This window comes from Leptonychotes weddellii, chromosome 12 (genome assembly GCF_054177405.1).
Source record: "Leptonychotes weddellii isolate Sample4059 chromosome 12, ASM5417740v2, whole genome shotgun sequence".
Lineage (NCBI taxonomy): Eukaryota > Metazoa > Chordata > Mammalia > Carnivora > Phocidae > Leptonychotes > Leptonychotes weddellii.
In genome coordinates this window covers 39,296,213-39,318,423 of record NC_138380.1, presented here as the reverse complement: position 1 = coordinate 39,318,423, position 22,211 = coordinate 39,296,213, and the positions used below count along the sequence as shown (strand labels likewise).

Below are 22,211 nucleotides of genomic sequence, written 5' to 3'. Positions count from 1 at the left end.
TCGTTGCAAATGGCAAGATCTCATTCCTTTTGATGGCTGCATAATATTCCATTGTATATATATATACCACATCTTCTTTATCCATTCATCTGTCGATGGACATCTTGTAGAGCCACATTTTTGGTTGGGTCTGTATCATAGTGCAATCTAACTAGCTGTGTGACCTTGGGTTTGTGATTTAACTCTTATATCCCTCAGTTTTCTTCTCTGTATAGTAGAAGTAATAAAAGCGTTACAGCATAAGGTTGTTACCAGTATTAAATGTTATCATATATAACTCAGAATAACAGTTGCTTCTTAAAAGTTCTTGATAAATATTATCCACTGTTATCATTATTATCTCTATACTTATTATCATAGTTACTATTATTATTCTTTAAACTGATCCATGAAGAACATGAATTTAAAGGAAATTAGAGGAGGACATTCCTGGCAGAGGACATAATTTAAATAAGAGCAAAGGAGTGTGGAAAACCAGAGCTTGTTCAAGAAACTACCTGCAAGATCTTTAGAGTGAGAGGTCTGTAACAGAAAGTGTATGGGTGTTGTAACCCTGATTATTGGACATTTAGATAATTTTATTTTTTAATTATTATAAATACTGCTGTGTCCAACATCTATGTGAGGATATCGTACCCATCTTTGATTATTGCCATAGAGCAAAGGCCTAGAATTAAAGAACCTGTTTCTGTTTTTGGCTTGCTCTCCAGGAATTTCTTCTTGATTTTAAAAGTTCAACAGTGACTTTTTGGTGCCTCCTTGACATCAGTGATTATTATTCCTTTTTGTCTTTGTTGTTATCAAAGTGGAAACTGGTATTTTAATTGTATATCTGTGGATATTAATAAGGCTGCATTTAAAAATATTTGTAGCCATATTTTGGTAATTTTGTAATAATTTGCATCATTCCTATTACGTATTAGCCTTTTATATTTTCCTTCTGTGAATTACTTCTTCATGCTTTCCCATGTTTCTATCAATCAGAATATCACTTTTTATTATTGATTGAAGAGCACCTTGTATCAAAAAGAAATTAACTCATTTTCTTTAATGTATGTTACAAGTATTTTTTCCGAGGTTTTAGTTTTGTTTTAAATTTTGCCTAAGGTAATTTGTTTGGATTTTTTGTTTGTAACCTGACTTCCTTTTGATAGTCAAATCTATTCATTTTTCTCTACTGATTCCATATGTATATATATATATTTTTTACTTTTTCTTTGTACATTTTTACCTTAAGCTCTTTTAACCATCGGAAATTTATTTGGTGTACCTACCTTTTGTTTTTTCCCAATATTTTACCGAAATTCCAGCAGAGTTTATTGGATAATACATCGTTTGCCACTAATTTGAAATGTACTTGTAAAATATACTAAATATCTCATATGGTATTCCATTTTCCTCTCCTTCTATTCTGACATTGATAGCAATGCTATTATAATTATCATAATGGCATAGTAGCATTTATTTAAGTATTTATTTGGTATCCTTTTGTGTTTTTGTTTGTTTGCTTTTAAAGATTTTATTTATTTGAGAGAGAGAAACAGAGGGAGAGGGGAGAGGCAGAGGGGGAGGGAGAGAGAGAGAATCCCAAGCAGACTCCTCACTGAGTGTGGAGCCTGATGCAGGGCTTGATCTCACAACCCTGAGATCATGACCTGAATCAAAACCAAGAGTCAGACTCTTAACTGATTGAGCCACCCAGGTGCCCCTATTTGATACCCTTTTGAATATAATAATTCCTCCATTACATTTTTATTTGGATATTGTTAATTCAAAGGGAAATGATCAAATATATATTCCAAGAATATGAAATAAAGTCTATTTGAATAGGTGGAAGATTGTATGTATAGGTATATATATTTGATATATTTATCTTTTATATCTATGTTATATATATGTGTGTGTGTGTGTATATATATACACACACATATATGTCTTCCACCTATTCAGACAGATTTTGTTTCATATTCTTGGAAATATTTTAGGTATATAATTACATCATCCAGAAATTATGATCATTTAATCTCTTTTCTAATCATACATTCTTTTCCTTTTTTCTTATTACATTGCCTTGAATTTCTAGAACCACATTAAACAATAGTAGTGATAGATGGCCAAGATCCTCATCTTTATCTTGACTCATGTTTTTATCTTACCCTGAATGTCTTTATCTGCTTTACTCATAAATTTGATGTTGCCTATGAATTTCAGATAGTTATTCCTAGTTCACTAGGTGTCTTCTTAAATCAGAAGTGCATGTTGAATATTATCCTCTGTTGAAATTCCTTTCTGATATATTGGTTTGAAGAATTATATTAATCAAATAATTCTGTATTCCTGGAATAAGTTTTTTTTTTTATTGTTGCTTTTTTAATGTATCAGTCTTAGTTTGATTTGCTGTCTTAGTTTGGATTTTTTGCATATATACATGCATAAATTGCCCTTGAGTTTATTTTTTTTTTCTGTGCGAGTTTGCACTCGCAGGGCTTTGTCATAGTTTCCTAGCACAGTTATGCTAAATTTGGAAAACAGATCTTCATGTAAATGTTAAATGTTCTGCCACTGTCTAGCATCATGAGAAAGATAGTTTATCATAATTTTTAACCATTTTTCTTTATTTTTGTTGTAATTAAAATTTTTCTTCTATGAACTCCTTTGACACTTCCGAACTTGTGGAAGACTGATTTTGTGTTTTCCTCAGTGTAGTTGGAAAAGGCATTATCTTCCACTTTACTATTTCACTTCTTTCTAATTGTAAATCCTATCTACTCTATTGAGCCACTTCCTCTCCTTTGTAATTATATTCTATAGAAGCATCCCTTAACTCTGAATTCTTTTTCGACAGTCTAAGGGTTTTTTTGGTTTTTTTTTTAAGATTTTTTTTATTTATTTGACAGAGAGAGACGCAGTGAGAGAGGGAACACAAGCAGGGGGATTGGGAGAGGGAGAAGCAGGCTTGCCGCGGAGTAGGGAGCCCAATGCGGGGCTCCATGCAGGGCTCCATGCAGGGCTCGATCCCAGGACCCTGAGATAATGACCCGAGCCGAAAGCAGACACCCAACGACTGAACCACCGAGGCGCCCCCAACAGTCTAAGGGTCTTTTTAAACGGTCTAAGAATCTGTCTTCACTGGTGGCTCTTTAAGTTACTTCTGTGCTGATTTCTTTTTTGCTGAGATGAAACCTCAGTCATTTTCCCAAGCTCTTTCACTTTTCTTTTGAGCAAGAGGTAGGGATGAGTGGGTTTTGGGGATATAAGGTATACACCGTGATCCTCTTTTGCCAATCTAAAACTCTTATTCTTCAAACAATAATTTACAATCCCATTGTGTCTTTTCTTTCTGTCAGGGAGAAGCAAGATAATGGAATGGTTTAAGAGTTGGATTTTGGAGTCAGCATATAACAGATTCTCTCAGTCACATGTGTGTGACCTTGAACAAGTCAATTTTTAGAGCTTAGTTTCATCACCTGTGAAATGAGATACTAATAACCACCATTTTAGGTTGCTGAAAATGAGCAACCATATAAAGAAGTAGCACGATGGCTAGTACATAATAAATACTCAAAAATGGGTCTAATGTAATTATTATCCAACTATCATGAATAAGCCCCTAATTCTTTCCCTTCATCATGGTCTTCTCTTTCATATTCCTGTGCAAAAATTGCATCCAGTTTTTCACCTCTCAGAAGCCCCAGTCTGGGTCTTTAGTCATCTCTATTATCTGTACTGCACATTTCCACTGGTCCACTTGTACTGCTTTGAAGCCCCCTCAATTTCTGCCTTCTGTCTTTCTCTCCGTACGACAGTGTGCTTTGGTGGAAAATGCTCATGGCATGGAAGACCCAGGTTCTACTCCTAATGGGGTCATTGGCTCGTTGTTTGACCTTGGGTCAGTCAGTCCTCATTTATTATAATAACTACCCATTATTTTGCATATGAGGAAATAGAGATTCAGAAGTTTTAAGTAAGTTACTCAGGAGCTGGGTGGGTGTTTTCCTTGGGCGTGGGGGCATAGAGTTTTAGCTACTCCACCACTAAGAGCTGTTGTGAGGACCCAAGTCAAGTGAGATTGTTTTAGACACTGTGGAACATGATGCAAATTGAATGGTCCCATTAGCCTGGTGTATTCTCTTATCTCCTAGCCACCCCTTACATTCCCAAACATTCTGACACGTGGTTTGTACTGTGGGCTGACCATCCTCATTCCCTCTGCCTTTTGCACACCCTTCGTCTTCCTCCATCTCTCCCTCCCTTCCTTTCTTCCCCTGTGGCATTCCCACAGAGCTGCTCATCCCAGCGTCTCCCTTTTCTCAGCCAGAGAGACCCCTCCTCTCCTTGATGTTTTCTTGCCTTACCAACTATTCCTCTTTTGTGTGCGATACCATTTAAAAATTGTTTTCATAGCTTAATTGTAGACAAATAGCTTCACGTTTCCCCTCTGTTTATAAAGGTGTGGTTTGAGAGAGGGCAGCACAGGATGTATAGAAGGTAAGAAAGCAGAGAAAAGGAAGTGTTGGACAGGGCTGCTATGTGCCATCTTCAAAGGCAGTAGAGCTGGGGAAGAGAGTCATAGTACCATAGTTTGGATGAAACCTGGCTTTTTATTGCCAAAAAAGCATAAGATGGAAATGGAGGTAAATGTGAATAATTCACAGTAATGTTTAAACTTTGAGGATATTTCACTTTCTCTGGAATTAGAGATTTATGTTAGTAAGGAGTTAGGGAGGAATTTGAAATGTTTAGTTTACAAGAGTGTAAAAAACATTGTCCAGTTATTTATCTAATCTTGCATTGGTCTTGCTTTTAAAAACACGTTTAGATTTGAAGTAGCCTGAGAAAAATAAACTGTTCCAGGCAATAACTTGATGCCCCAGTGGAAATAAGATGGATCCTTTTTCATTCGTTTTGAGAAATTTCTCAGACAGAAGTCTTTGTACCTTCCCTTGCAGTTCTTTCATCCACAAATGACTGTTATCAAGAACTAGAATTACAAGCGCCCCAGTACTTCTTTTTAACTTTAGCTTCTACACAAATTACTACTGAGATTTTATTTCCTTTCTGGGCTGGACATTTTGTTGTTGCACCTACTCAATCTCACAGATTCTCCATGTGTTATCATCCAGTAAGGTTCATTTCTTAAAGATGAGTATCAACTAAAGCAAGGAACTTGTTGAGAACCATTTCTGGTTCACAGAGCAATCAGGTACGCTGGGAAGTAGGAATAAGAGTTACTATACTACATTCTGCTGTAATTACTTTCCTTTGAGAAAGGAAAGACAGATAATATTATGTTAAAAATAGAATTTTGGTTTCCATTGCTTCCTCCTGATCTCTTAGCCTAAATTCATTCATTCAAGTCAACAAATAATTATTGTGTGTGTACTATGTGCCAGGCACTATTCTAGGACTTGGGATAGAGCAACGAACAAAATGAAGATCTTTGCAGTTTTGGGGCACTGAATTCTAGGCAGGGGGAGACACTGCACACCAAGCATCATAAATAAGTAAACTATATCATATATTAGGAAATAGTGTTAGTGTTAAAAGGTGATAGGCATTACAGAAAAAGAAAAGGAATGTCGGAAAAGGGGCAGTTATAAGATTATGATTTTAAATTGGGTTGTCATGGTAGGCTTTGTTGAGGAGGCAACTTTTGAACAGAGACTTGAAGAAAATGAGGGATTTATTCATGCATAGATCATTCCATTGTAATTCCTTACAATGAGACTCTTAGGCTTAGGTGAGAGAAGTTTGGCAATACAAGGCAAAAATGATGCTTATGATAATAATAGTAGTAGTAGTATACTACTTGTATATCACTTACTGTGAGCCAGGCACTATTTGAAATGCTTTACATAAATTAACTCATTTGACTTTTACAGTTACCCTATGAGCTAGGTACAGTTATTATCCACATTTTACAACTAAGGAATTTGAGGCAGAAAAATAATCAAGTAACTAGTTTTAAAAAAAACAACAACTAATAATGTTGGGGCTGGGATTAAAATTCTGACAGTCTTGCACAAGAGTTTATGCTCTTGAAGCAACTGGAAAATTTTCAGAGCAAAATGTTAGCCAGAGAGATTTCATTTCACATGATATGAGAATTTGTTAGAGTGGATGGATTAAGTTCTTTGTGAAACAAGATAGAATACAGGACCGGATCAGGCATCTTCCCAGCTTGGCTAGCCTGTACATTAGTGGGCTGTCACCAGCCACAATCCTAGACTCATGTGGTAGAGCATTCTTCAAAGATAACTTTTTAAAGGACTGTTTCCTGTGTGTTTCTTCAAGTTTCATGAGTTCCCTTTTGAATATATGTATACATATATATATTATATCACATATATGATATATATATATGATATAATAGTATATATTAAGTACCTACTCTTTGCATAAGAGAAAAAAAAATTATCTCCTTCCCCCTATGTGTTTATTTTCCTGTGGGAAGCTTATTTGTTTACCTTGCAGGCTAGAGAACATCTGGAAACTGAAATAGAAAGGACTGTATATATGAATGTAATACTTTGCTATTTAAGGATCTTAAAATTTCTATATCTTTAGAGGTGAGGTATGAACTAAATGACTCTTTGTTAAGCGTTATTTCTTAAAACACTGGTGGTGAGTAGTTGCCACTGAATCCTTCATTAATAATCCCTTCCTTTTCCAGAAGGACTTGCCAACACCTATAAAGTATTCACTAGGAGAATTGAAGTCATATAAAAATAATTGGTGTTTGCTTCCTTCAAGGCATACATTTAAATACGTTGCTTTATTCCTTTGCTCCTTGGCTGCCTCCTATGTTTAGTAACTCTAGGTCAGCAGACTTCCTCTTTTAAGGTTCATCTGCTGGCCATTTCAATTTCCCATGAGAAAGCAAACCTACCACTCTTTTACCCTTTTATCTTAATGTTTCTTCCATTTATGTCATATTATCTCGTGGGTTTGCATTTCTCAATAATAATGGCACTGCTGGTAAATAGAAAACAATGAATGTGATTATGCACCTATCATCGTAATCGTCATCATCATCATCTTCTTCTTCCTGGTGAGCCTTTTTAAAAAATTCCTTTTGTGATCTCAAGAGGGGTGGTCATCTTTGACAGTAACTTATCAGTGATTTCATCTTTTTAAAATTGTTTTAAATTTTTATTTACTTATTATATTTATTTTATTTTCATTCCAGTGGGGTTAACGTACAGTGTTATATTAATTGGTTTCAACTTAAAAGGAATGCACGCACTATTTTCAAGTGAATTATTTTAATGCATCATTGACAGTTTGGGTGTTGGCTACTTGGTACAGCTGGAAACATTCTGCCACTGGTCTGCTTACCCCAGCCTCAATTTTCACTTGAGCATTTTTTAGAGTGTCAAATATAAATTTGTGCTGTCCTCATGGCTTGCAGTTTCATGTGTAATTGGCTATAACTGTAATGACTAATGTATATCGGGGGTTAATCAAGAAAATAATAGCTAACATTTATTGGGAGTTTACTGTGTGCCAGTCTCTGTGATAACTATATTACAGGCATTAACTAGCTTAATCTTTTTCTCTCATAAGATAAATGCTATATTTTCTGCATTTCTGGGAAAAGGAAACTAAGGCCCAGATTTATGTGACTTTGTTCAAGATACAGTGAAACTTGCCATGCAACGCCCCTTTTCAGGATATCCCTCTCTGCGATCAGTGGGCTAACTTATCATCCTGTGTACATTTCCCTTTTCTGTAAGATATGACATTGTTTAATGGACTATTTTAGAAATGTATCACTAGACAATAAAGTTACTTTGGAATGAGTCCTGAGTGTTTATTCAGGTTCCTCATTGCATTTGAAGAATATGATGGAACAGGCACTCTCCAGAACCATTGTGTTCTTTTCTCTTTACTCTGAACCTGTTTGTAACCAGAGTGACTTAACTGACCTCTTCATTTCATAATCATCACCTAGACTCTGTCGTTATTAAAAACAACACAGTTTGGTCAAGATTATGGCTTTTAATTGGGTTGTGGAAAGAAACTCAAGTTGAAGAAATGTTGCCAGGATCATTGGGGAATTAATAGCCGCTTGATGCAAGAGGGAAGCTGTGAAGAACACTGGCTCTCTTATTATGTGGTGTCCAGGCAAAGTAGAGTTATGCTCTTACTATTTCATTTCAGTTTTTGAAAGAAATTATTATTGCAGAACTATTGGCTTCCTTTCTTTCTCAACTGTGGCTATAATGTTTTATTTGTGCGTGTATACTTTTGAGAGAGAGTTGGTCTCTGAAGTGGGAGTTAGGAGAGGAAAGTATTTGAAATGGAAATGTCTTAAAATCATGTCTCTTTCCAGTTGTACATTGGATTTCCTTAGGATTTAGAAACAAAATGGAAATGAAAAACCACAATCACCTTCTTTTTGAACAAGAAAATACTGTACTTATCAGTATAGAAAAAATCTAGTTGAAAGACAATACATCTTGCATTTCATTGCAGAGTGCTCCAGACATCGATCAACTGGCAAGGAAAAGCAAATATTAACTTTCTCTTCTTCCCCACCTTCTCACTATGGCCGGGTAATACTTTTGTATTCCTGTTTGGGGGATTTAATGGCCTTGTTAACATGTGGGAAAACATTGTGATTGGAGACTTTAACAAAATAGTGAGTAGGTTTTTGTTTTGTTTTGTTTTGTTTTTAAGTTCCATGTTTATGTTCTTACTGGGTTTGTGTCTTTCCAAGTGCTCCAGGTTAAGAACTAAATGTGTTAGGAAAACAGATGTAATGCAAATAAATAGGAAGAGTTCTCATTTCCTTCACTGAGCAAAGCTCTGAGTTCCTGAGCAGTAATTTTATGGTACCTTCTCTCCATATCAGAAGTTGTGCTGACCCCAGCTTCTGTCTCCTAATTTGTGTCGTAACTGAGACAGCAATTCACCTACATATGGTTGGGGGTCATAATGCACTAACATAGTGTAAAGATCACTCTTGCCAACAATTAATTGAGGAATTCACTTTATGAAGCCCTGTTTACAGACTGACATCTGGAGAAATTCTTAACCTGGATCCATTCCAATCTGTAGGATTTATGGACTGCACTTGCTTTTTTGTAAATAGGATTCTTTTTCTGCTTGGTACATTCTGTTTACGTAATTATCAATGGATGAAAATGGCTATGTTCCTGTATTTCTTAGTCCTCTGTACCAAGTGGGCCTAAATTCTAAATGGTGGTCTAGCTAAAAGAATACTTAGACACCTATCATTATTCAAGTTGTGGAAACCTCTTAATGTCAGGAGCACCCTGCTCTCTTAAATACAGACTCTAACTGGAGCCCTTACACCCCAAGGGACTTAGTATTTAGCCTTTATGGGGATTTTAAAACTTGTTGAGACACATGCTAGACCTCTTAAAATATATTAGACTCCCTTTTATTCACACACTTGGTCTCTGCTGTGAAGTGTGAAATGGAAATATTTTCAAACATAGGTACACGCATAGTCTTGAACACATTTTAAGTTCTCACTGTGTGTGTGGGGGATCAAAGCTTATTATTAAGCAGCAGAATTAGATTCCCAAACATTCCATGGGTTGTCATGGTGGACACACATTACAGTGACCTTCACCTGCCTCTCTTTGCTAGCCATTATTATCTCTTGCTGGTGGATGAGCTACTGTCGATGTGGTCAGCATGGCATCTGCGAATACAGGGAGATAGAAAAGTTGTAGAATGGACTGAAACAGAACACAGGAAAGCAAATATTTTATGTTGGAACTGGACACCTAGAACTAGATCGAAAAGCATTTTCTTCTTCTGCTTTGCTGAATTTTGAAACTGTAAAATTGAACCAAGTTAAGGATGGGGTGCTTCCACATTACAACAAAGTAAAGGGCAGAATGGAAGTAGAGATGAGAAAGATACAGACCTGTGTCGTCCAGTTCCTCCTTTAGAGTAGCAGCATCATCACATGATATCAACCTGATTTACCATGCTGTGGTAGAAACATATTCAGTGATATCATACATTTGCAACAGCTTTATTTCCAAGATGTGTTTTGATGAGGTCTGTGCCTGTTGTATTTATTATGTATATGTATGTATACACATTTATATATATATATATATATATATATATATATATATATATATGTTTTTTTTTTTTCTGGAACACATCTGCTAAGCAAGCACCTTTCTAAACCCAATTTCACAGAAATGTTGGCTCTCCAAAATCGCTCTTAAGCACAGAACAGAGTTAACACACACACACACACAAACACACACACACACAGGTCATTAGTCATAATATTTCCAACAAGCATAACCTTACCACTTATGATGTGCTTTTAAGGAAATGTCAAGTCCAAGTATGGGACAGACCAGACACTTTGATCTGAAGTCCAATTTAGATGGAGATTGGTGGGGAATCAATCAGGGAAGTGCAGCCCCACTTTTCCTCCAGAGCTTTTTACCTTTTATTTCCACTGTAGCCCTTGTGTAGGTCTTTAATCTGTGTTTTTTCCACAGCTCTTCTTAGCTATCCCTCTTATTCTGCATTACGTTTTCCTAACTGCTAATGTATTTTTTATGCTTGAATATTTGATCATCTACACCTTCAGTAAGTTGCCCCAAATATCTTACATAAGAGTATGTTCACGGAATCATAGCCTGCATTGGTGATTCATCCTTTCTCTTTCCCTTTCCTTTTCATCCTCTGTCTCCCTGTCTCTTCTACCTGCATCCTTCCTTCTACTGGTCCATTTTGCTGAAAAGTTTCTAAACACTCAGCTAAAATCACTATACAAACGTACAGTAGGAAACTTGGCTTTCTAAGCTTATGCTGTCCTTGGGTTAGAAAAAAATATATTTAAGAACAATTAGGAAAATAAACACAGTAAAGGAGAATTATCAGAAAAACTCCTGTACATGTCTGTATGCCTCTGTGCTTGCGTGTGTTCACACTCACACATGTATAGATAGATAAGGGGGGAGGATAAAGAATAAAACATTTCCCAATGGCTATATTTATAGAGAAATTTATAAACTACTATTCAAGTCTCTTTGGGAAGCTCTTCATATTTAAGATAGTGAACTATTCTTTTCAAAGCACCCATTCCCCACTCTTCACATGAATTATAAACCTTTGAAATGAAATCTGAATGTTAACCTCAAAAAAATACTCTATCCATCAACTAAATCTTGATTAAATGAAGAATATCACTGGTGTATATTTTTGAGGCTTCTGCTGTTTTTAATTCTAAGTGGCAGTTCAAGCCACTTGAACAGATGATTCTTTGGCTGGCAAGTCAGAGCAGGGTCTGGGGTCATTTGTGATTCTGAGTGGCGCCTTGTTTGATTCCTCTCAATTATGAAGAAAAAAGAAGAAAAGTTGTTTTCCTCCCTGAAGGAATGGAACATTCTCACCCATACACCCAATTGACGGCAAAGGTCACCTTTGCAAGAAAATAAATCAGCAAATCCTAAAATATACCCAAAGAACAGCTTGCCAACCTGCTGGATTTTCTGTATCATTGAAAGGAAGTACTAGTTAGAACAGCCAACTCACAAATCCATTGAGATCTTTCTGGAAAAGGAGGAGTACTTGAGAAAGCTCTAGTGGTTTAGGAAGCAAGAGATTCAGAACTAGCTCTGGGACATTAGGGGCATGAGCTACCTTCTCTGAGCCTCTGTTTTGATATCTACTAAATGAAGGCAGTTGAACTGAAAACTGAGTTCTTTGATTCCACAAAAATGGTGCAGAAAGTACATCTTGCCAAAAAAAATTAATAGAGGGCAGAGATGATAAAATGTACTGTGTGCTAAGCACTGTACTGGGTGTACATGGTCTCATATAATCCTCCCGATAGTCCTCATTAAGACCCTCTTTTTACAGATGGGGCAACTGATAACCTGGCCTGGGTCCTGCCACCAGATCCAACCTGGTCCACTCCTGTGAGCTTCACGGTCTAGGTCAAGTCTCACTGTTGGCCTCCTTCCCCTTCAGTGGCCTCTCCAGTCACCGCCCACTTAGCTTTCACTTTTGATAAAAGGAAAGATAAACCCCTGGAGACAATTCTAAAATATTGGAAACCTTAAGAATTTATAAAAAGAAACCTCCTATAAAAATTTTTCCCCACACCTGGGTGGCTCAGTCAGTTAAGCCGCTGCCTTCGGCTCAGGTCATGATCCCAGGGTCCTGGGATCGAGCCCCACATCGGGCTCCCTGCTCAGCGGGGAGCCTGCTTCTCCCTCTCCCTCTGCCTGCCTCTCTGCCTACTTGTTCTCTCTCTCCCTCTGTCAAATAAATAAATAAAATCTTAAAGAAAAAAAAAATTTTTCCCCAGTCTAGTCATGAGAAAAACATCAGATAAATTCCAGTAGAAGGGCATTCTGCAATATACTTGACCAGTACTCCTCAAAACTGTCAAGGCCATCAAAAACTAGGGAAAGTCTAAGGAACTGTCACAACCAAGAGCCAAAAGAGGTATGACAACTAATGTCGTATGGTATCCTAGATGGAAAAAAGATATTAGGTAAAAACAAAGGAAATTTGAATAGACTATGGACTTTGGTTAATAATAATGTATTAATACTGGTTCATTGATCGTAACAAATGTACCACACTAATGCAAGATACCACAATAGGAGAAACTGTGCAGAAGATATGTAAGAATTCACTGTATAATCTGCTAAATTTTTCTGAACATCTAAAATGGTTTTGAAAAGTAGTCTATTAAAAAAAAAGTTTATCACTGCCTAAACCAAAAATATTGTAGCAGTAGGGTAAACAATATGCTTTTTTTTTTTTCAATTTATGTGTTTCACAATTTATTTATTTGTTTATTTGAGAGAAGGAGAGAGAGCGAGCTAGTGAATGCACACAAGCAGGGGCAGGGGGCAGGAGGGAGGGGCAGAGGGAGAAGCAGTCTCCCCACTGAGCAGGGAGCCCAATGTGGGGCTCCATCCCAGGACCCTGGGATCATGACCTGAGTGGAAGGCAGGCGCTTAACCGACTAAGCCACCCAGGTGCCCAACAATATGCTTTTAAACTAGTACTACTCTTACTACTACTTCTTCTACTTCTACTACTACTTCTCCTCCTCCTCACCCTCCTCCTTCTCCTCTCTCTTTGTCATCCTCTTCTTCCTCCAACTCCTTCCTCCTTCTAGTTATTATAGTAACTATAAGGTGATCTAACAGTGTTAAAATGCCTCTAGGATCCTTTAGAATTAGGATACTGTAAAAGAGTAACTTTCTGTGAGCCTTGGATTAGGCCAGGGATCGGCAAACTATTTATGGTCCATGGGCTAAATCTGGCCTACTACCTGTTTTAGTAAATAAAATTTTATTGGAACACAACCAGTGCTCATTCACGTTTACATTTTGTCTTTGGCTGCATTTGCACTACAATGGAAAACTGAGTGATTGCACCAGAGATCAGATGGCCTGCAGAATTTAAAAAATGTTTACTCTCTGGTGAACCCTTGATTTAGACTATTTGGGTTATAAGGTAGAGAGTGAGGCAGGTAAGTGGGGCCACCAGGATTCACATGGGGGTAGGATCAAATATTAGAACTCAGCTAATCAAGTAGAAGGAAAAGTATGAGATAGGGCATAAGTAAAACAGAGCAGTCAATTTCAGAGTTGGCCACTGTTTAAGGTTTCTGGACACTTTTCTTTTTTTGTTGCAGAGCTGTGTCTTTGGCCCATAGGTGCATCAGCCTATGTGAACCCTGCCCTTTCAGACTCCCACCTTTATAAAGGGACCTTTATCTTGGCCTATTTATTCTTCTTTTAGTGTTCCTAACTTTTACCTGAAAATAGCCAAAACTTTCTGTGTTTTCCAGTGTCCCAGGCACTTACACACACTCATCAGTTTCTCTCTTACGAAGGAGGGATGCCATAGTTTCTATTTTATAGATAAGGAAACTGAAGCTCGTTCAAGTGAAATAACTTGCGCCAGAGAATCGGTTGGCTCATAAATGCTGTGCCACAGTTTGAATCGAGGATTCATAACATAACATTAAACCCCCTACACCATGCCCACCTACAGTGCTGGAACTGGCTTTCACTAGCTCTTGAGAGCCACTTGTTGAATTTTTAGGTATTCTGTGAGCTAGGTGACAAATTCAGCCATTATTAAAAACTAAATTATGTATATTTATAATCAAATACATTGTATCAGGAACAAAGATAATATACTTTAAAAATCTTTACAATTTTACTACATTTTACTCTATGCTCTGGAGGTGGTTGGTGTCTACAGAGTCTGTGTGGTGAAAGTGCTGTGTGCTCTCCGTGCAACTCTGCCAAGCTCTTATTTGGCGATGCCAATTTGGTTGCTTGAAACTGGCCATGATGGGAGTATTTACACCATGGACATGGGCAAACACTACAGATCAGGGCTTTACTTTTCTCTCTTGCCAGCTAGCTGGTTACATATTTAGCGGCATGTCAATGTTTACCTTGCATTCTGATTTTGATCTCTAGCTAGTATTCTAGAGGATAGTCACATTTGTTTCTGGTGGGCTCCTATCTTGACCTTTGAATTCTATAACTTTTATAGTTAATGCCACAGTAGCAACCTAGAGAGAGGACCTGAGCTCTTTTTTTTTTTTTTTTAAGATTTTATTTATTTATTTGACAGAGAGAGACACAGCAAGAGCAGGAACACAAGCAGGGGGAGTGGGAGAGGGAGAAGCAGGCTTCCTGCCAAGCAGGGAGCCCAATGTGGGACTCAATCCCGGGACCCTGGGACCATGACCTGAGCCGAAGGCAGACGCTTAACAACTGAGCCACCCAGCCGCCCACCTGAGCTCTTTTTTATTGTTATTTTTATTTGTTTGTTTTTCTGACAGTGGGTAGAAATTCCTTAGAGTAATTCCCTTGTTGAGAAAATATGTTCCACATGGTTAAGGAGGAAGTTCAACCATTTTATAGTTTGCTTTTAAATGCAGAGACAGGTTTGAGGATAGTTTGGACTCCCTAAAAAATCCTTGAGTTGCATTATCTTTATAAATATAGTGTGAACTCCTATTCAGAATTTTAGGTAAGGTTTTTTACTTAAATAATTTCCTGGCTACATGAGGATTTCTTTTTTTTTTTTTTTTTAAGATTTTATTTATTTATTTATTTGAGAGAGAGAGAGAGAGAAACAGCATGAGAGGGGAGAGGGTCAGAGGGAGAAGCAGGCTCCCCGCCGAGCCGGGAGCCCGATGTGGGACTCGATCCCAGGACACCGGGACCATGACCTGAGCCGAAGGCAGTCGCTTAACCAACTGAGCCACCCAGGCGCCCTACATGAGGATTTCTGTATGTATTAATGTGTTATTAACTTGCAAAAAAACAAATTTTTACAGCTAGGTATGGTTAACACAAATGAGCTTGTACATAATTTGGTAACAATTCAGAGGAATAGGCAGTGTAGTAAAGTGCCTCAAAAACATCCTCCTAAACATCATTGGTATAGTCTCCAATTTATAGACTATCTTGTTCCAAATGCTCCTGGGCTGATTATTCACAATTCATGATACATGCTTCATGTTTTTAAAATTTTACCTGCAGGGATTAGCTACCACTTACAACATTGTTCTCTTATGCCAATGCACCCAGAGTCCCAACTCCTGATCGCAGTTTCCCTTAATGAATCTCCTCTTATAAAAGAGCACAGAAGTAGAAGTGGATCCCCATTGTTGTGGCAGGAGCAGGCACTGGGGAACCTGGACATCTTCCCTGGCAGGGAGATGGGGGCTGGTCTGGATACTGTGCAGTGAGGGAGCTGCCCCCCAGATATTTGAGTAGAACAGAGATCACATAAGTAAGTCGTGAGAAGCCCCTGTTGTTGCCACAATGACTTTACTGGCTATCTGAACTTTAAATAATTAGGAGTTTGCTGAATGGTTATTTCTGAACTCTAATTCTATGTATCATATTAATTAAGGTAGACCATATCTTGTGTCACTGCTGTTAAAATGTGGCCAGAAGACTGGCATCTGCCTGTAGACTTTTTGTGAACCTGAAATTGAGAGTAAGTGTTTGGGAACTTGCAGCAATTGACAGAGTACTTTTATAAAGATTAAGTCTACTACTGATAGATGAGGGCTGGTATATTGTTCATTTCATTTTTCTAGTAATTCCTTTTATTGTTATTACATTTTACAAAAATATTAGTTTAGATAGATTAGAAATTTTTAAAAACTGGTCCTTTTGAGAAGCATGGCTGCCATGGGAAGAGCTGGCTGCAGCTCATACAGACTTGCTGTGTGACCTTTGGTGAATGAGGTAATCTCTAGGTTTACATTTAATAAATTGAGACTTTCTAGCAGGCCTGATAGTTAGTCTTACAAAGCTAAGTCAGGGATGCAAAAAAATGTCAAAATTTTAATTTTCTTTATGAGCAAGATGGTGGGAAATTCAGTCTCAGTTATTATTGCCCACCCCACGTCCCCTAGCTCCTGTCTCCGTGGGGCTCAGAAAATGAGGGTGCAGTACTGTCAACAGCCTCATTGCCTAAGCCCACAGCAGAGGCTTGGTGGATGAGGGAGTCCTTGCTGAGGTTGGAGCTCCTGATCCCCAGCCCTCCTTGTGCCTGCATCTCCATCCCTTGATGCCTTGCTCCCTTGGGGTGGTCCAACCGGGCTCTCTTTACCCCTCTGAATTACCACTAGAGAAAATCTTTCCCCAGAGATACTTTAATATCTTCAGTGAGCTCAGGCTATGGAAAACTAAGGCTAGAAAAGAGAGTATTTTCAGGCTACTTTTTTTTTTTTTTTGATTTGGCCCCAGTACAAATTTCTGAGGCATGGAAGCACAAATGGCCTGGAGAAATTTGGGGGGAAGAGGCACAGGGGAGGGAAAGCTGAAGAAAAAACACAAATTAATATCAATTTTATAATTGTAAAGTGGGGCCAATAAACCCTTACTGATAGGGTTGTCTGAGGATTGAGTAAGCTAATGCATTGAGAATTCATAGCCAAGTGTCCAGCACACACTAGGTCCATAGTACTATGATTTCCAGATCAGGAGGTCCCTGGCTCTCACTTGTTTTTGCCTGTTGGCTCTTATGTGTTGCACACACAATGTGTGTTTGGATGATTTCATCCAGCTGTGGTTTTTCTTCCTTTCTTTCCTTTGATGATACAGGCTCTAAGCCAAGGGTACTTCATCTGGCATCCATGGAAGCCAGACTCCACTTCCACGGATGGGCTTCAGAGGGTCTCTGATAGTCTGGAAGTTTTATATGTTATTTCTATTTACTGTTTACTCTGAAATTTTTAACAAACAAATGTTTTTTTCCTAGCAAAAATCTCATCAGATATGCTCATCTGTCCTTCTTAGCAGATTCAAATGTAGTAGCTGTGGGATGAGGACTAAGATTCTGCATTTCTCACAAGCTCCCTGGTGATACCCAGTGCTGTGGGTCCAATGATCTCACTTAAACTAGCAAGGCCAAAGTGGCCTTCTGACTTTAAGGATGTGCCTTTCATTGCCTATTAACTTCACCAAACTTGCCGTTTTCTTTTTTTCCAACATATCTGGTCATCAGAAGCAGTCGCCCTATTCGGGAATGTTTATAATTATAAATATTTCCACTCCACAGCTATTCAATCTGCCAGTCTTGACCTCTACATGCACTTCATTCCAGTTAGCCATGGATGAAAGCTTACATAATTACATAACAGGGTTTTGCCCATCATGTTTGCTCCCACTCATGGAGCCCCCATTTCTTACACATAGGTGGGCAATCTAACCTCAAAATTCTGTGTTGAAGGCCTGCTTTTTAAAACTATTTCCAGTGTCAATAATTTTTGCAATAAAGCAGAGCCTGAGGCAAGGATTAAAATGATGGTTTATTTGACAAACTCAGGGAAGGGAGGATGAGGAAAAAGGTAAGGGAGTCAAGGAAATATGTGATATAATATAAAATGGTTCATCCTTGGTTCTTCTCTCAAAGAGCCATGAAGAGACCCAGCAGATACATCTACCCAGCACACAGCACTTTCCTGGAGGTTGGCAAAAGGAAAATAATAATTCAGAGTCCACCTGGGGAGAGGCAGGAGGGGAATTCTCTGCCCAGCTTTTTCCCTTCTCCCATTTTCCATTGGTCAGGATGCCAGATCCAAACTGGGAGGTCAGAAACTCTAGGCATGTGGTTGGTCAGTCTGGCTGCATGGAGGCATCCGAAAAAGGGGGGGGGGTGGGATTCCCAGGGCAAATGACTGGTCAGCCCTGCAGTGGGATTTGAGAGATTTTTTTTATCTCTTTGTACTAAGGACAAGGAAAAAAATTTTTGTGCCAAGAAGAAAAGAGGAAATTACGTAAGTTGTTCATAGTCTCTAATGACTGACTTGTCCTTTTATGTCCATGTGGTTAAAGAACTAGGAAGTGCTTTTAAGTCTTTATCCTTTGTCTTGCCTCAATATGAGTCAGCTGGAATAAAAAAGGTGGACTCTACTTAATCAGTGGAGATCTGCCTCTCTCCACAAATGTGTGGCAGACACCACTAACTGATCACTGCAGTCTTCCCATTTGTTGGCTGGGTATACTTCTTCCCCACTCCTGAAGTTTCTTTGCGTGTGAAGATAGCTATAGGAGTACAACATTCCTGGCCTCACCCTGCTTCCCCCCCCCTCTGCCTCAAGGATGTGAGTGTGCAATGAGAAACCAAGCCATTCTTGGTCCTTTTTTTTTCTTGAGATCAGGTTCTGTTCTGCAAGGAGCACATCACTTATTTCTGTTCTTCCCTATCATTAGTCTTACAGAAGTACTTCCTCACCCCACATACCCTAGTTTTTATCTCAGTTGGGTGAGGGGCCAGGAGGAGAAGGGTGCTATTTCATGGGCTTTGCCAAGGTCCCAGCACCTCAGTGCCTGCCTTGGCCTCACAATACTCTAAGCAGTGCTCCTGGCCATCACACTCAGTGGATTGCCAGGTGGAATAAAACCTGCTGACACCTGAGTCCTGCAGCCTCAGTACCTCTGGCTAATGCTGCAACTGAGGAGCCATAGAGTAAGTGGTCAGATGACATGCGCTTTAGGTGTTGTCAGGCTTGGGTGTGAGTTCGGTTAGGAGCCATGTGACCTTGGCAAGTTACTGCATCTCATTAGATCTGTCTTATCTGTAAGATGAGAATAATAATATCTATTTCATGGTTTCTAGAAACTAAATGAGATAATATGGTCAGGGTTTCTAGCATTTAGAAAGTACTCAATAATGATAGTTATTGTTACCATGATACACAGGCTTTGGAAACATTAAAAATAAGGGGCGCCTGGGTGGCTCAGTCGTTAAGTGTCTGCCTTCGGCTCAGGTCATGGTCCCAGGGTCCTGGGATCGAGCCCCGCATCGGGCTCCCTGCTCCACAGCTATTCCCTCTCCCACTCCCCCTGCTTGTGTTCTCCTTCTTGCTGTGTCTCTCTCTGTCAAATATATAAATAAAATCTTAAAAAAAAATAATTAAGCCTGGTCCTCCTTCTGGATGGGGCCCTTGCCGTTTTTAGATATAGCCAGGCAAGTTTCATTGCACTGTTGGAGAATTCTAACATATCCTCTTGGGAAACCTCTGAGGCTACCTCTAATTCTTATTTTATGAATGTGGAGATGCTTTTCTCTCAAGTTTTCCTGGGCATCAATTTCTTTTTTCAGAGCTGATGCAGAGGGGTGAATGGTAAGGTGTATTCTCCTTCAGACTTGGGATCTTGCCACTTGCCCTTCATTTGAGTGATGTGGTTTACAAATCAGTGCTGCGATACCCTGTCTTTCCTCATAAACCCCTTCATGCATACAGCCAAACTTGAGTACAGAGACTTTGGACTCAGTGTGTGAGAGGCCTCAGACAAGGAAAAGAAAAAAAAAAAATCACACTACATTAACAAGAAGAATGGCTTTGGGAAAAAAATATGTATAGTGTACAGCATGTCAGTACATTTTCAGGAAATGGTAGCAAATTAGTCAAATCAAGTTACAGATACAGTCAAGAAGTTATCACGAGTCTCCCCTACAAGATTTTGGTGAATAAAATCAAGTGACTGATACCCAATATTTTAAAAGTGCAATGGTGCTGGCTCATCCTCAAGTCACTGTGGGAACTGACTGGGAATTGAAAGCTTCCACAATGCAGCACGTGGCTTTGCTGTTGAATTATGAAGCGTTTGTGTCTGTACTGGGAGGTGCTGGACGCAGGGATAGAATCAAAGTGCAGAGATAAACCACCACAGTCACCGTCTCGGGATGCAGGCAGCCTTCCTCCTGGCTCAAGAAAGGTTTCATTCCCGTGTGGTCAGTGTGCTTTTGTTTTTATAGTTTCTGATGCTCTGATATTAGAGAGAATTCCTGCTGGGGTACCCTTATATTACAGATACCACAGATGCTATAGGTTTTGTCCTTTCTGACTTCAAAAAGAATAAAGACAACACCATTGCCGCTATCGCTAAGTGATCTCGGTATAATATGTCTTTGGGGGCAAAAACTCATTCCCAGTATTTTCACCGAAGAGAGACATTTAAAATTATTCTTTTTGGTCTGCTCCTGAAGATTGTTGTCACATCGTTTGTTACCTTTATGATTGGTATGTTCTTAAGCTGTGGTTGCTGTGTGGAGAGGCGGATTTTCCTACACACTGCTTAAAATATTGTATTTTTTCCAACTAGGTGGCTGTACTACCATCCCAGAATCAGACTTAGAGGAAAGATCAATAGAACAAGACTCCGCTGAACTGTTTACCAACCACAAACACCTCATTGTAGAGACGCCCATGCCTGGTAAGAAAATGGGTGGCCTTCACCAATGATAAGTCAGGGATAGTGACACTCTGGCCAGTCCTCGTCATACCAGAGAGCCTTTTCACAAAGCTGCTTGTTTTCCAACTTCTTCATCCTTCCCCTCAGCATTGGTGCAGTTGAATTTGATTATTTGTATATTCCTTTCAATATTGAAACCTTTTTTCTCTCTCTCTCACTCTCTTTTTTCTAGAAGTTTCACCCCTCCAAGGAGTCTCGGAATAGTTCAAGTAGAGTTGTCTGGATGAGGGGAAGATGGCCTTCCCAATGCTGATCCTGTGTGGACCTCATGCCAAGCACAGATGTAGGGCTGGTCCAGGTGCTTCATCCATCTCACCTGCTTGGAGATGATACTATATAGACATGGGGATTGGGATTTTTTTATTTTGCTAGGAGGACTTGTAATACCATGGGCAGGTCAGTTGAAACTTGTCTTACTGGGAAGAGCTATTGCCGCTTTTTGGTCATCTGTATGCTTATAGCCATCGGATATAGTGAGAGGACATCTTTTGGGGACAGACTTTATAATGCAGAGACCTAGATCCAAAGTAATTTGATACCCCATTTTTTTCACAGAATTCTTATATAGTAAGTGTATCAAATTTAATAAAGCATCTCATTGTCCAACAAAATCTTGGATTTGATTTATAATTAGAGGGTTTTATAGTTGGTTTCTCTACATTTTTTCTTCAAAGGAAAAGAACTGAAAGGAATTGAAAACTTTGCTACTCCATGGTAACACTCAAACATAATTGTTTTATAAATAAACTACAGAATTTTCATATGATCTATTTACTCTATTCTAAAAAATGGAAGAAGGTAAGTTTTTAGTATTGAACAAAAATGTTAAAATATTTTTAGGGAAGGTAGTATATTAACATCCTCTTTAGATTATCCCATGGTGACACCTTTTAAAAATTCAGGTTGTAAAAGAATTCACACATTAGAATTAAAATGTAAGGTTTTTTATATTCAAGAAATAAAGGAGATTTTGCCAATTTCAAGTTAAAATTACAGTTTCAAGACTGATTTAAATAAATTAAAAATAAGTCTGTGCCAGTTTTGGAATGCCTGTCAGTCAGTATAAAGGGGGATATGGTTCGTGGTTTTTCTATATGTGAAATGTCAAAAAACTGCAGAGGATTTATTATTTCTAGCAGTCTTTTTTAGGAGATGCAGCAGAAGATGTAATATTTTTAATTGTCAAGCATGGAAGTGGACAACTTCTAGCCTTTGGACCAGAATCAACCATTAGGTTAATTTCACCCAGCCATTGGGGACCAGTAAAAGATGTCATGGCTCCACGAATGACTATAGTTGCAAAAAATGCCACACTTCTGATCATCTTTAACAACTTCATTCAAGAAAGGTTACAAAACAAGTATATTACTTCTTAAAAAGGTGTTTCCGTGTTATGTCTCTCTCTCTCTCTTCCTTTTTTTTTTTTCTTTTGGATGT

General features: G+C 38.5%; 1 long non-coding RNA gene across 1 annotated transcript in view; it reads left to right on the top strand.

Annotated features, from left to right (window-relative positions):
• LOC102728382 (uncharacterized) overlaps positions 1–21,371 on the top strand; it is a 75,887-nt gene extending 54,516 nt beyond the window's left edge. Inside the window, exons 3-4 of the long non-coding RNA XR_014139217.1 lie at positions 20,625–20,735; positions 20,947–21,371. This is a non-coding gene — a long non-coding RNA (uncharacterized LOC102728382). The remainder of the gene's footprint in view (positions 1–20,624; positions 20,736–20,946) is intronic.
• The last annotated feature ends 840 nt before the right edge of the window (positions 21,372–22,211 follow it).